Source organism: Sprattus sprattus (genome assembly GCF_963457725.1).
Source record: "Sprattus sprattus genome assembly, chromosome: 7".
Classification (NCBI taxonomy): Eukaryota; Metazoa; Chordata; class Actinopteri; order Clupeiformes; family Clupeidae; genus Sprattus; species Sprattus sprattus.
In genome coordinates this window covers 25,535,054-25,549,424 of record NC_137926.1, presented here as the reverse complement: position 1 = coordinate 25,549,424, position 14,371 = coordinate 25,535,054, and positions in this window count along the sequence as shown.

Here is a 14,371-nt window from a genome sequence, read left to right as displayed (position 1 = left end):
TTTGTCTGGGATATTACTGTGATATTTCTGTACACAAGATTTATTTTCTCTGTGTCTATCTTGAGTGTGTGGGTGTGTTTGTGTTTCTGTGTGTTTCTTGCCTCTATCAGTTTTTTTTTCTTTTATTCTGATTAATTGAGATCTTTGCCTGATTCTCACATGCTGGTGGCTTTTGACAGTGACCAAGTTTATCAGGCCTAAGCCACTGGTAGAGATAGGCAGGCTGAGGTGGACGGGGTGACGCCCTGTGATCTGCCTACTGCTCCTGATTCCTCAAAGCTTGGACCTGATAGCACTATCACTGGCCTCAGATCACAGGTCCATATCAGGAGGCCTCCAGAGTTGTTCTGCCAGCCCACGGTGCAATACCCAGATCAGATACTCATCCTTCTGTTTGTAATAGTCTGGGACCACATTATCCAGGGAGAACTGGAACTGGACATTGGTAATTCTGATTAGACTATGAAAATTGTTTTAATGAGAAGCCATTAAACTAAGAATATCACTGCAGTGGCTACGTCTCCTCTGTAATTACAGTTAAAAATGCTCTGCTGACTTGAAAAGGAGGAGAACGCTTGCTAGGATTTTAGAAGGGCACTTCCATACAAAATGATCAAGATGTCATTGCTATTTCTTTCCCTGTGGTATACTTCAGAAAAGGGTCCCACATAAGTTATTTAAAGCCCAACTAATTGTGTGTACATGACTCTACGGGCCCTAATTTCCTAGGGCAACAAGTACTGCAAAAGGGCTTCGTGCAGTGAAAATAGGCGGGCTGAGGATACCTATATTTTACTCATTTTATTGACACAAAGCAAAACACAATCAAGCATAAATAATTACAGGATGTGGCAATAAAGTAATTCTTTATCAGCAAATCTCAGTGATTCGACCATACCTTTTCAACATTCACACAGAGCTCAGAAATCGTTCTACACTAGAGAAAAACAACAAATTTCCGGTCTCGAACAGAGAGGTTTACGGAGGAGACCGCGGTTCTTGCTTGGGAGGTCTGTCTGACATGAAATCATTTAGAAGTTTCACAGGAAAAGGTTTGCTTTAAAGGAACTTATTTATACATGGAACTCCCACGTCTGTGCGTAGACACACCCCAGCATTGTGCTAACCCACCCATGTTTGCACTTGCTCATGTTGTGAAATACGCAAAATGATTTAGCAAAGTTTTTAAATTAGCTTTAGGTCATTCCCGTGGCCCATCAATAAAATGAGGGCCCTATATGTTGGTATAAGCCTATATATATGTGTGTGTATCTGTGAGTGAGTGTGTGTTTGTGGGCATGTGTATGCATGTGTTTCTGCCTGTGTGTGGGTTGGGGTGTGATGTTGATAGCATGTGCACTATTGGGTTAAAGTGTGGCCTTGACAGCACATGGGCTTTGTAAAGCCGCGCTGGTTGAGTTGATTCTGCTCAGATGAGCTTCGAGCTGCTCGGCTGGTCAAAGCGGCCGGCCGCGTCGCTGACATGTTTACGACCCGGCCCCTTCATCCGCAGCCCTCCGGCCCAGAGTCCAACTCCACTCCCTCCAGCGATAAGAGAAAGATGACCGGGCGGAGATAAATAAGCCCGGATGGTGGGGAAACCCTAGACGAGGAGAGAAGAGAATGGAGCGAACGAGTCAGAAAGGAGCACGACCCACGGAAGAGAAAGGGCTTGTTTATCGTAGGGCCAGGTGAGGAGGACGTCGGCCATTAAAGGATTAGGCAAGGGCCCCTTCATTGAGAGCCAGTGGAGAGCAAGAGAGAGGGAAGATGATTTGAGGCAGCAGCCTGTTATAAATCTGTCAGAGTCACACCTCTCTCTTCCCCCCTGTAGTCCACTACAACCCCCCCTCCCAAACACTCGTCCAACCCCTCACCCATCCACTAAAAACACCATCAAGCACAAGCAATAAAAGTGAAACGCAGACACACACAGAGAGGAACTTAACCTTGTGTTGAGGTCACAGTTTCAGTGAGACGTTACACCAGTGGCACCACTCAGCAACACTGCCTAAGGGTCAGAGGCCCACTCTACTGAGCTGAACCGACTGTGCTGGAGCTAAACTGTACAAACAAACATGAATTCAACGCCATACCAAGACAACATTTTAATCATTTTATGGCTCGAGGACAGACTGTTACTGAAGTGGAGATCTTTAAACACAAACTCCACTTTCATGAAGTATGTGAGGCAACTGCCAATATATGTATGTTTTTAAAACTGCCAATACATGTTTGTTTTGGAAACCCCCAATATATGTCTGCACTGAAAACTGCCAATACAAGTATGCTTTCAAAACTTCCAATACATGTATGCTTTTAAAACTGCCAATATATTTATGCTTTTGAACATATGCATTTAAAGTTGAAAACCGCTCTGGCTCAGGAACGACGGGAGCAAGTGTGCTGTTGTCTGTGTGTGACAGAGAAAAACTGAGTGAGAGAGGACGGATGAGACACAGAGAGTTAAAGAGAAAGAGTGAGAGAGAGAGAGGGAATGGAGAAAAGACAGTTTCTTGGCCTCCTGGGGTAATGGCGTAATGGCAGAAGAAGATGATTCTGTGGGTGTCGGGGCCCTGGTACGGATCGTTCCTCCACCTCTCTCACTGCAGAGGCTGCATTCCATCAGCCTCCTGCCAGAGATGTTGCCCTATACTGTCGTCTCTCTCTCTTTCTCTCTCTCTTTCTCTCTCTCTCTCTCTCTCTCCCTCTCTCTCTCCCTCTCTCTCCTAATCGCACTCTTGAGCAATGCTTGTGTCTGTTATCACAGGACTAAGGCTGCTGGATTGCCTCATGCTCTTCCCCCGGGTGGGCCACTGGCATAGCATTCAGTGGCACTGCATTGCCTCTAAAGCCACAGCCCTCAAGGCACAGCTGAGGCTCGGCGCTAGAGGAGCAGGAGAGCGTAGTGATATGCCCACTGGCTTGTCTCCTTTCACCTCAGCATAGGGATATGCCCACTGGCACGTTCTCCTTTCACCTCAGCTTCACAGCCAATGTTTTTTTCCCCTTTGGTTTCATTCTTTCTTCTTTTTCTTTCTTTTACTCAGTTATCACTGCATCTTTTTTTCAGGCCTTCCACAGGAATGTCCCAAATGGAGGAGCTGAGACCTCTGGCCTGTCCCGCTCACTTAAACCATGATCCGCACTGATATCTGACATTCGAGTTTTACAGGTTCCTCCTCAATCTTCCTCTGAGGCGGCAATGGCTGGGTGGCTGAATGGTTTGGGGTGAATGGGGGGGATTCCCCAATAGTGAGGCCCGCTGGCAGGAGGAGGGCTGGGGTGAGTCAGTTCTTTTACAGCTAGTAAAATGGGCTGACATAAAAAAGCAAACACACAGGGGATGACATACGGCACTGAAGTAGGGCAGCCCTCACAGCTGCACTCTAAGGGCGCAGACACAGAGATGGAGAGATGGAGAGAAAGAATGAGAGAGAGAGGGACAGAGGGGGGAGAGAGAACCCCTCATCTGCTGTCCTGTAGCTGAAAGGTGCTTCACTGGATCACCAAGCAGGTAATTTATCCCTCTGGTGTAAGAAAAACCGGCACAGTGATCGTAGCAGGAACTTTGATTTAAATGGCTTTTAAAATTCCCTGTTTGCAGTGATTCTTCCGATTGGGTGCTGGTCTTTCTCAGTGCCAGACTGGCATGTCATTTCTTTCAAGTGGAACCACAGTGAGAATCCTCACATGCTGAACTCGGTTCCAGTGCTCTGTGTTCTCGACCACTCAGGACGTGGTGGCTTTTTCGCTGGGTTGAGAAGTTAACAAAGATTTTTAGATGACAGGAGGCAAGGAAACGCCCCCCCTCCCCCCACTCAGATCACTGGCATCCTAAAAGATGCAGGTGGGAATACTGCTTCTCAAAAATGTATCTGAACCTTCTTCCCCAAAGCACCACACAACGGAAAAACAAAGGATGTGCAAAGCCCAAACTTTCCTCACGGTACCTCAAGCAAAAGCATTTAAACACTCAGTTAGGGGACTTTACATAGCACTGTGTGAACTGTGTGCCCAAGTCATTTGTCTGTGACAGACAGAAAGGAGGGTGACCTTGGTTTATCTTGCTGAAATATTAACATTCTCTTGAATGATTGCATCCTATTTCTAGTATACATGACTGCATGACGCATAGTCTTACTGATCAAACATCATGAGCATTATTTCATACACAAAGAAAGCAGTCTATAAAAAGCCTGTCCCCCGTACTTTGGCTTGCATCCAGCTGCTTCTGCAGATATTAGGGATAGGACGTTTTTTAGCACATGGCTTAAAAAACGTCCTGTAATCCTCAATTTTAGCGGGTCCATAATAAATTACTCAGGGTGTGCATGTCACAGTTCCGATGGACGGTGTGTTTGCAAGGAGGCAATTGAGAATTTCTTATTATTTTGTCAAAATTGATATTTCTAACCACCGATAGCTAAAATGTTGACAAGGGTTCCCTCTAGTGGTGAGACAAAGCAGATGACGAAATAAGAACGCATTTATTGAATAAAAAAACACCTCAACACCTTTTTTTCGAAAAACGCCTGTCCTGAAGAAGTGAGTAGACATTTGATGATACATTTAATACAATGAGGAGCTATTATGTTTACTTCTGTGTAACGCACAGTCATTTTTAGGTAGGCCTACGATTTTTTTTCAGGTAGCTTTGCATGTTGATGGAAACAGCACATCCCAGTGTTCAGATCTGAAACTGTGATTCTTTCTTTCAGAAGTGTGTTCGAGAAGACACATATTTAATCGGCGTTATCCAACAATATACAGGTAATATTTAACCCCAGTGATAATATATTGTTATCCCAAATGTCCCCGAGCAACACACTGAAAACAAATTTGGACAAGCGGTATTCAAAATAGATAGTTACATCACTGCTGCTAGGTTTCAAGAGGAAAGAAGTTTGTAGATGGTTTATGGTACGGTTGCAGAAACTTAGCAAACACTGAATTGCACAACGATATGGGGGACAAAAGCAAATTCAGCACTTGTATCACCTTTAAGTCACTTTTAAAAGTTCGAATGAAGTGTTGGAAGATTAGCTAAACTACATAACCCTTCCTCCAATACCCCACAAAATAGGAAATGGAATGTTGTAATTTAAAAAGAATGTGACTGTCACTTATTTTACGAACTCCCTTTCACTTACATATAGTAAGTATTCAAGTATTCAGGGCTCAAGTCCATGTCATATCACGTTTCAACTTCATTTAACATTTGAAATTGCCTTTTAGGAATTGGACTTCATCGTAGCATTGTTCCATTCCAAAAGCATAATCCAATAACAGATCTTTCTAACATTATCTGGAGGCAATCAACAAGCCCCCGGTGACCCAACACGCTCCTACTTAACTAAGCACAGACATAGAGCCCTGACCCTTGGCCAGTAGTCTTAGCCATCGCCACGTCTCTATGGAGGTATTGTTTGTGTGAGAGCAGACTACATGGTGGTCAATGAAGGCCTCAGAGGAATGCAGGGGGAGTCTGTTTGGTGCGGCGCAGATTGATGATGCTTGTGGGCAGGTGTAGGCAGCACAGCGCTCCATCACACCTCACCTCAGAGTCGGTCAGCAGCCAGTGGGAGCATCTGCTGTGGGACGACAGCTCATGGGGCTGCTGAGCGATGTCAGGGGTACCGGAGGGTGATGAGTTCACATTTGTATCAGCCACGAGGTTGACACAGGTTAATAGGTCGGAGAGAATTAGAGTGTCCTTCAGAGTAGTTTGAGTGGAAATGTTGTTCAATCCTACCTTGAAAATGTAAAACTAGCAAGCTAACTAACTGAAAGGCATGCAAAAACCTTGAAGACACCACCAACAGCCAATTATCGATATACAGTCGTTGGCAATGTAATGCTTTTTTATACCTTTTCTTGGCCTATGTTCTGAACTACATAGTGCATGGCCTTGATGGGGACAACAGGTGTGAACTTGACGATCATACTGAAAGTAGTTTCCCATAAACATCATTCCTCTAAAAGTGGCAAATTGTTGCATTGTGTTGCTTTATATGCAACATATTAAGTCATACAGCCAAGTTCACAATCACCCCCACAAGATGAAACAAAGAGAGACAACGCAATGGTGAAAAAACACACAGAATGGTGCAATACCCCTTAATAACAACATATTTATCTTCAGAATCAGAATTCTAATATGTCCATGCACAAAATCGTAGTTTAAAAGTTATGACACAACCGTGTCATCATTTTTTATTACCGTTTCACATTTAAAGACAAATATTCTATGTTCATGCTGTCTCATCATAGCACAAATGCATTTCATTGGTAGTAAAAGACTGAACCACAAATACGCCGGGGTGGGTGGTGATATTCTGGCACTGTGCTTATCATGTTAGACATCAATATTTTAGATTCTCATTCACAGTGGTCATGATGGAGCTGAATCCCATGCTGGTGGCCATAGTTCTGCTGAGGAGGTCAGGGGGTTGTGCCTGCACACTATTTATCTGATTTATTAACTGACACTGTGAATGCGAGAGTGAGATATTAGCCCAGGTTACAAAAGTGTCTAAACTAAGATCAAAATGATGCCCTTTCCATTATAAGGGTCAGTTTTAGCCGTTAAAACCCTATTAAGTATAATGGCAGGGTTAAAGTCCACACAGTGATAAGGCATTAATGAAGTGATGCTGAAAGCACTGCTCTGGCGCCTAAACCAGAAAATGATGATTGACATAAATAAAATGCAATGTAAAAGAATAATTCACTTCGGTTTTATGCGTAAAATCAGTAAATCAATAACCTGATTTTTCTTAATTTAATGGATAAACAGTATGCTCTCAAATTCACTTTACTGAATAGCAGATAGTTTGAGGCAAGAGGTAGTAAAGCCTTTTCATCCAGTGTTGTCCACAGACCAGCATACAAAATAATAAAGAGATTCCTTAAATCATTCCATTTGAAAGTAGAAATGGTGCATATGTAATATTAATCGTTGTGTTGGACAAAATAAATTAAATTCAAATTAGATTCTCAAGTGCCGCATGAACAACCAGCACGTGCTTTAGAAAAAGTGTGTGTTTTATTTGCTTTATTAGTCAATGTACCTAATATGACTCTGGACACGAAATGATCTTCTTCAATTCATCCCTACCCTCCCTAGTAAACAAATCAGGCTACCAAATCTAAGTACACACACACACACACACAAAAAAAGCACGGACACACAACACACACAACATAGAGATATTGTACATGAACACACTGACACGAGTGCTTATGCTTATGCTTATGTATGGGTAAAAGCTTTTTAGCTGCCACATGAGGGCAGTCTTAGTCCTTGTTGAGAAAAAAATCTAGAGTGCAAACAAGTACTGTTTGTGTGTGAGAGTCTGTCTGTCGGCCTGTCTTTCTGTATGCCTAAGTGTGTGTGTGGGAGAGTATTTGCATACTGTGCATTTCTGTGTATATGAGAGTATATGTGCACATGTGCTTGCGTGCCAGTGTATATGTGAGTATGCTGAGCCGTATGCAAGGCTCTCCCCTTCCTCATGTCAGTGCTGTGCTGCCTCTGTAGTCTGCAGCCATAAAATAGGCATAAAGTGTGCTGGGCTGGATGAAATATGTATGATGTGTATGGAGTTGTGTGTCAGTTAGTGTGCAGTTCAATAAATGGGTAAATAATTCAGGGCTTTAGGTGCTAAATAAAATATGGCAATGTTTGGCCTGGAAGAGAGTTGCGTGGCTCCACTCACTCAAAGTAGCTATTCATTACTAAAAATAAAGTACGGCTACACTTCAATGTCGCCTCACTCTACAACACTCACTCACACACACACACACGCACGCGCACACACTCACACACACACACACACACACACACACACACACACACACACACAGAGTGGGAGAGAGACAGAGAATAAGCTTCCTTCTGTGGCACTCTTCCATAGCTACACTCTGTTACTGTGTGAAACATAGCTGTGTTATAATTCTTGTATACTACCACAACGTTTTCCGGAGTAAAGAAGCTCAAATTGCATTTGGGACCCAGATAACTCACGTTTACTTTACAGTAGACAGAGCACTCTGTTTCCCCGAGCGGAAATAGTAACTGGAGAAACCAAATCACACCTCGTAACACAGAACAAAAAGTAAACAAACAAAAAAAAAGCAAATTTAAAAAACAAAAATTGTCAGAGCTGTCAGTAAGTAAGTACGTTTTTTGTTCTTCCCAAATTAAGAAATTCAGAAAATTTCAATCTTTTATGTTGAAAAGCGATAGCTTTTCCACTTTCAGTCTCTGTATGCCACAGCCTGGTTTAAGTCCCACACAGGGACGTCTGGAGGGAGGATCAACACCAACATCACAGATATGATTTGAAGCTTGAATAACGATGGGCATATTTTGTGGTGACAGAATCCAGGCTGTCTCTGTGTTTGCAAGTAAAATGAGGCTGGGGTGCGTATGCTAATCACACATTATCTGCTAACGCTCCTCTAATGCACTCTGTGTGCGAGCGCTCACATCTGATCAGGGGCCCTGGGTGATGCGCTACATCAGGGGACCGCTGATGCCCCGAGGCTTTCAAAATTTGGGGCTCAGGAAACTCCCAAAATGTCAACAAGGAAGGGCATGTAGGTGATGGTGTTTCTTTCCTGAATGTTGTATCATGCGACTGCATTTCAAAGCTGGCATTTTGGCAATAGATATGAACATACATTCTGTAAGAGATTATATTGTAATATATTATATAATTGTATTATAATATATATTCAAAAAAATGTCTTGTCACATTCTCACAACACATGATGTCAAAGTGGAAATATATTTAAGACACGTTCAAGACACATTTCTCTTTAGAGCACCTTTGGTCTAATATATAATAATATAATATCTGGTCTGCCTGCTTAAAGAAACCACAGCAGCACAGCAACTGTTTGGCATTTTAGCCTTTATCACAGATCAATGTTTTTTTTTTAAATTCATTTTCGTTTTATTTCTATGTATTTCACACATCCTTTCATTGAAAATAACCATTTTGTTTTTCAAAAATAAAAAAACCTCCTTTTTCAATACTTCCCATTTTCAACATAAACCTTCAGTGCAAATTTTTATTCCAGCAGCTCACATACGCATGTACGTACACACACTCAGACTCACACACTCACACACACACACACACACACTCACACACACACACACACACACACACACACACACACACACACACACACACACTCACACTCTCTCACACACACACACACACACACACATATACACACACACACACACACATGCACACACACACAGAGCCCATCTAGTATTAACTTTGCCCTCACAATGACTTCAGTGCTGTTGCCACACTTTCCCAGTCTAATCCAGTGTCACTTTACGCATTTATTTTTTAACTGGATGACCTCATGGCTGTAAAGTGAGTTGCTGGCGTCTGGGTGGCATGAAGGTAAGAAAGAAAAAACACCGTCTCTACACATTATCAGCTCTTCATCAGAATCAGAATGCTCAGCTGAGTCTCACACACACACACACACACACACACACACACACACACACACACACACACACACACATACACACACACACACACACACACACACACACTTACACATTCGCTCACTCACTCGCGCCACTCTGCCTGGACCCTCCATCTTCTTTGCAGAGGATGACTTCAGTGTAAATGCGGCAGATAGCCGGGTCACTTCATGCATTATTAACGGCTTTTGCAACTCCCGTCCTCGCGCTCGTGAGCACTGCCCTGACCCTAATGGCATGGCGAATATCAGAGCGCAGGGATCATTTTTGGCCTGAATGTCTCTCACAGTGGAGGCTGAGCAAATGCCAGGTGGGGGGTGGGGGTCAATAGTGGTCGAAGGGCGCTGGCATATACCAAAGACACTGGTAACCCCCCCCCCCAAAAGAATGGATGAAGATGAGGGTGGGGTGGGGGGGTGTCTGAAATATCTGTAAACTCTCACCCCTAGTAATTGGAATAAGCTACTGTTTACTGGCTGAGCCTTGCACTTGCCATTGGAATAATGAATGCCAGCCTCGTCATGTCTCTGGCCGCGAGCGCTCTCATTACGGCAATGTGATAGGCCGCTCCAGGGGCCATTTTACTTACACACAGGTACACAGCAGGAGCTCTCACCAACATGACTGTAAATAACTGGAGGCTGTTGTTAGGGCAGAGCACTTGCATTACAGAGTGTGCATAAGTGGTGAGGGAAACAGCTATCGGAACGCATGTGTGAGGGTATGTTGCTGTGTGTGTGTGTGTGTGTGTGTGTGTGTGTGTGTGTGTGTGTGTGTGTGTGTGTGTGTGTGTGTGTGTGTGTGTGTGTGTGTGTGTGTGTGTGTGTGTGTGTGTGTGTGTGTGTGTGTGGTTGTGTGAGACAGAGAGAGAAAGAGAGGGAGAGAGAGAGTGTGTCCTGGAGGAGATGAGACGGCATGTTGTGTGCTTGAGTGAGTTGCTTCACAGATCATGGGGCACGGAGATAATGACTGAGCAGTGGAGAATGTGAGGACCCGAAACGCGCATCACTGGGCCTCTGGTGCAGAGGAGCCCCAGACAAACCGCCAGCGGCCTGGAAGCGTTCACAGAAATAATGGGCCAGGCTGTCACCTTGGCTTTTTGTTTATATGGTGTTAATTACTATGTAATAAACAGGTGTTACACAGCTGACATCACTTTCATTATTTGTGTGAATGTATTTGCTCCAAGTGAAATGTACATGGTATATGGTGTAACCTATGGCTACTTTCAGGCACTCAAGTTATAATGAGAAGCGTTGTCTCACTGTGCCGGTTCATCATGTTGATAAGGATCCATCAGTGCTAGTGATTGCGAGAGCTTTTTTCTGCTCTCTGTCAGATTGGAAAAAAGATCAGTCATATCGAAGTCAAATTTAAAGGAGTTTTAATAATTCTTCAGAATGACCTATGTCCATATTTTTGTCAAAAATATCAACAGAGATGTCACCCCATCCTCTTCTTCATTCTATGATGTCTGGTGTCCCCTGTCTGTTGTAAGGTGATATGAAATAAAGTTATATATGTATTATATATATACGGATATAATACTAGCAATGCATTTACAAGAAGGACACTTAGTTTCCCTCTGCACTAGCGGTACTCTCCTCAGCCTTGCTGATTTATTGAAATATTCCCTCCATATTTAATCTCTAAAGTGTGACTCAACCACTGACCTTTACATTTGTTAATCTAATGGCTCCAAATTAAGAGTCGCTGCCAGTGTCACACCCTTTAGGTTTGTGGGGAGGCGTCGGTCCAGATCCGAGTGTGACAAACATGTGCCTCAATCCAACTCGGAGGGCAACAAGACCATGCTGATGATTGCAGTGTTTATGCGACATACAGAGGGCCTTTGGTCAAAATTAGGACCGGGCAAAAAAAAGAAAGAAACAAAACACAGTCACAGCCACAATCACAGTTCAAATTGGCTTTTAAATATATCCAGCTAATTGTGCTGCCTAGTTTAACCCAAGGCTCCTCTCCTTGTCCAGTCAAATTGAACATGATCCCTCAGATTCCTCAGCATTGTGACCAAAGCTTGCCCTCTCTCCCTCTCTCTCTCTTTCTCTCTCTCTAGGGATGTTGGTCGATTTGAGCGGGGCGTTAGTGTGACAGCACCGCCTGTGCAAGAGTCGGAGTCGGCTCGGGGACCTCGTATTTGTCCTGAGGGGGCAGTATGATTAACACATTGGCCAGTACAAGAAACACATGGAGCTTTTCATTTACACATGACTCCTGGGCACGCTTAGTCTCTCCCGCGTGCATAATCGCCCCCGCTTCCCCGATCTGTCCGTCCGGATGAGATGGGCAACCGAGCGAGGGGGCCAGAGAAAGAAAGGAGTGGGGGTGGTGGTGAGGAGTTAGGAGAGAGAGAGGGAGTGAAACGGCGGATTGGAAACAGCAGAACAGAGAGAGAGGGAGGGAGGGGACTGTTGTGGGTCCCCATAGCGGTAGTTTGGGATATTAATTAAATGTCTTAAACAAACATGGCGTTTGGAGAGAGGAGGCAGGGCTCCATCTGCTGTCTGTGTCGGAGGGAATCTCTCCACAGAGGGCCCAGGCTGGGGCTGGGGCCGGCCCGCTAGCTCAAGTTCAGCAGCGGGGACTAACAGATGGGCTCGGCACTCTCCAGGGGCAGGCCAGCGGCTCTCCGGCTCCTCCAGCCTCTTTTCTCCCTCCAAGAGACAAGGAGATGGGAAGAAATGAGAGGCAGACCCAGAAAGGTGTATGTGTGTGTGTGTGTGTGTGTGTGTGTGTGTGTGTGTGTGTGTGTGTGTGTGTGTGTGTGTGTGTGTGTGTATTCAATGACTCTTTCATCTGCCATAGTTTGATAGGCCTCCAGAAACACTGGGCGAGAGCTATGCATCTATATAGTTGGCTCTGTCCAACTGGCTTTTAATCCCTGTGGTAAGCTTTTACTCAGGAACTTGGAACCTTCTGCATTTCACTCAAATCAAATGGGCTCTTGTTTCACATTGTAAATTCCTTTCGCATAAAACAAAATCAAAGTGCTACAAAATGATGCAAGACTCCTTAACTTTGGCCAATTGACAAGGGGAGCCAAGTAGGTCTTGTAACTAGGTGTATGAACACAGTCTGAGTCAGTATTTGAATAGCGAGTGCAAAAAGGCTGGTTATTGAGAGAACTTCAACCCACTTTGGCTGACTTCTCAAAAAAACGTTTCCTTCTCAGTAGTTCCTTTACACCCTGATCCCGCTATGGCAACTTTCTGTGCTCCATTATACTCTCACACATTAATGACGTCTGCTGTCAATCCATTGTTGAGGGCTTTGAAGATAAGATGAATAGAGTGTCCTCAACAGGAAGCCACTGCTCTATGTTCTCTCACATTGATGGGTAATTATGCCTTGTGTCAGATATAATTTCCTCAGCCTAATTTAATCCCCTGGTTGAATCTAATGGGTCTCCATTTTAAGTCCTCTTAGGGCGCTTCAGAGTTCCTTGTAAGTGTATGATGTCAGAGAGGGACTTTTAGGCAGTAGAACCCGAATCCATGTGGCAGTCTAGTGTTTCTTTTCTTTTCTTTCAAAAAATAAAAGGACACAGCTAATGTTATGACTGAGTTCATAGATAATTGAGAGTGTTCTGGCAAGAGTTCTAAATTGTCTGATGCTAATTTATGTTTGGGACATCTACAAAATCTTCACAGCTTTCTCAAAATGATTCACTCTACTCAGATGATTTCACAGTATGACTTAATGATTTATCATCACAAAGCACTTTTCCACCAGTTACTTTAAGAGAATTGCCGCCAACCTTCAATTTTCAAAGTAGGTACGTTTCTGGTATGGCACATTTTTAGGCAACTGGACCAAAAAAAACTGCATCCACAACATTATAAACGTCTGAGGATATCTAATTGCAAACCAAAACTATATGTCAGTAATTATACGCAGAGGAGCAAACTCAGTGTGCTGGCGGAATTACAACATTCCGCTATGAAACTCCTGTGCCTCGATCCCTCCTCCCCTTGCATGGGGATGTTGATACATCTCCGTGATGCTGTCCATGTCAACGCAAAATGCTGCGCTGATTGTGGCAGAGAGGAGTCGTTAGTTGTGTTTAAAATTACACTGAACAAAAGCCGGCGTTTAGTTGTGTTATCACCTCGTGTCACTTTGCATAATGCATGGCGTCGCTCACTCCGCCATGCCCAAAGCGTACGCACACACGCACAAGCGGAGGAGTCGCGGCCCCATTACTGCAATCCCTGCGCTGCTATACTAATGGCAAACCGGGGGAAATAAGCGTGACACGCGGCACCAAAAAATGTTTATAACGATACGCAGATAGGACAGTGAGCACCTTTGATGGACAGCACAAGAAATGGAAGGGAAAATGAAGTCTCCCTGCTTGACTCCACACGCAACCGTTTGCCTATTAGCATACTCAGTTTTCCTTCCTCCCTCCCTGAAAAACAAATTGCCTTTCGTGATACGGTATCAGATGACTCGCCTGATAGATAATCAAGACCTCTGAAATGTTTTTTCCCCCTCTGGCTCAGATGAATGATCAGTCAACTTTGTTGGTTCTCATTATCACTTGTAAACAAGTCCACACTTTTGGTGCTCGCTGCCCGGACTCTGCAGTGGAGTGACAATACTTTCTTAAACATTTCCAGAAGTCTTCTCTGAAATAAACACCAGTGAGGTCAGATGGAGTTCAGAGGGGAAGGGAGGATACTTGCAGCTAGCAGGGGTTGACCAACTGTCGGTTTCCATGCCAATAGTTTGTGACGATCTGATGTTTGGAAATGTTATGACCCAAGCTTTTGGCACTGGACATGATATGCCTATGCTGATAACATCAACCAGAATAATTGCTTACAG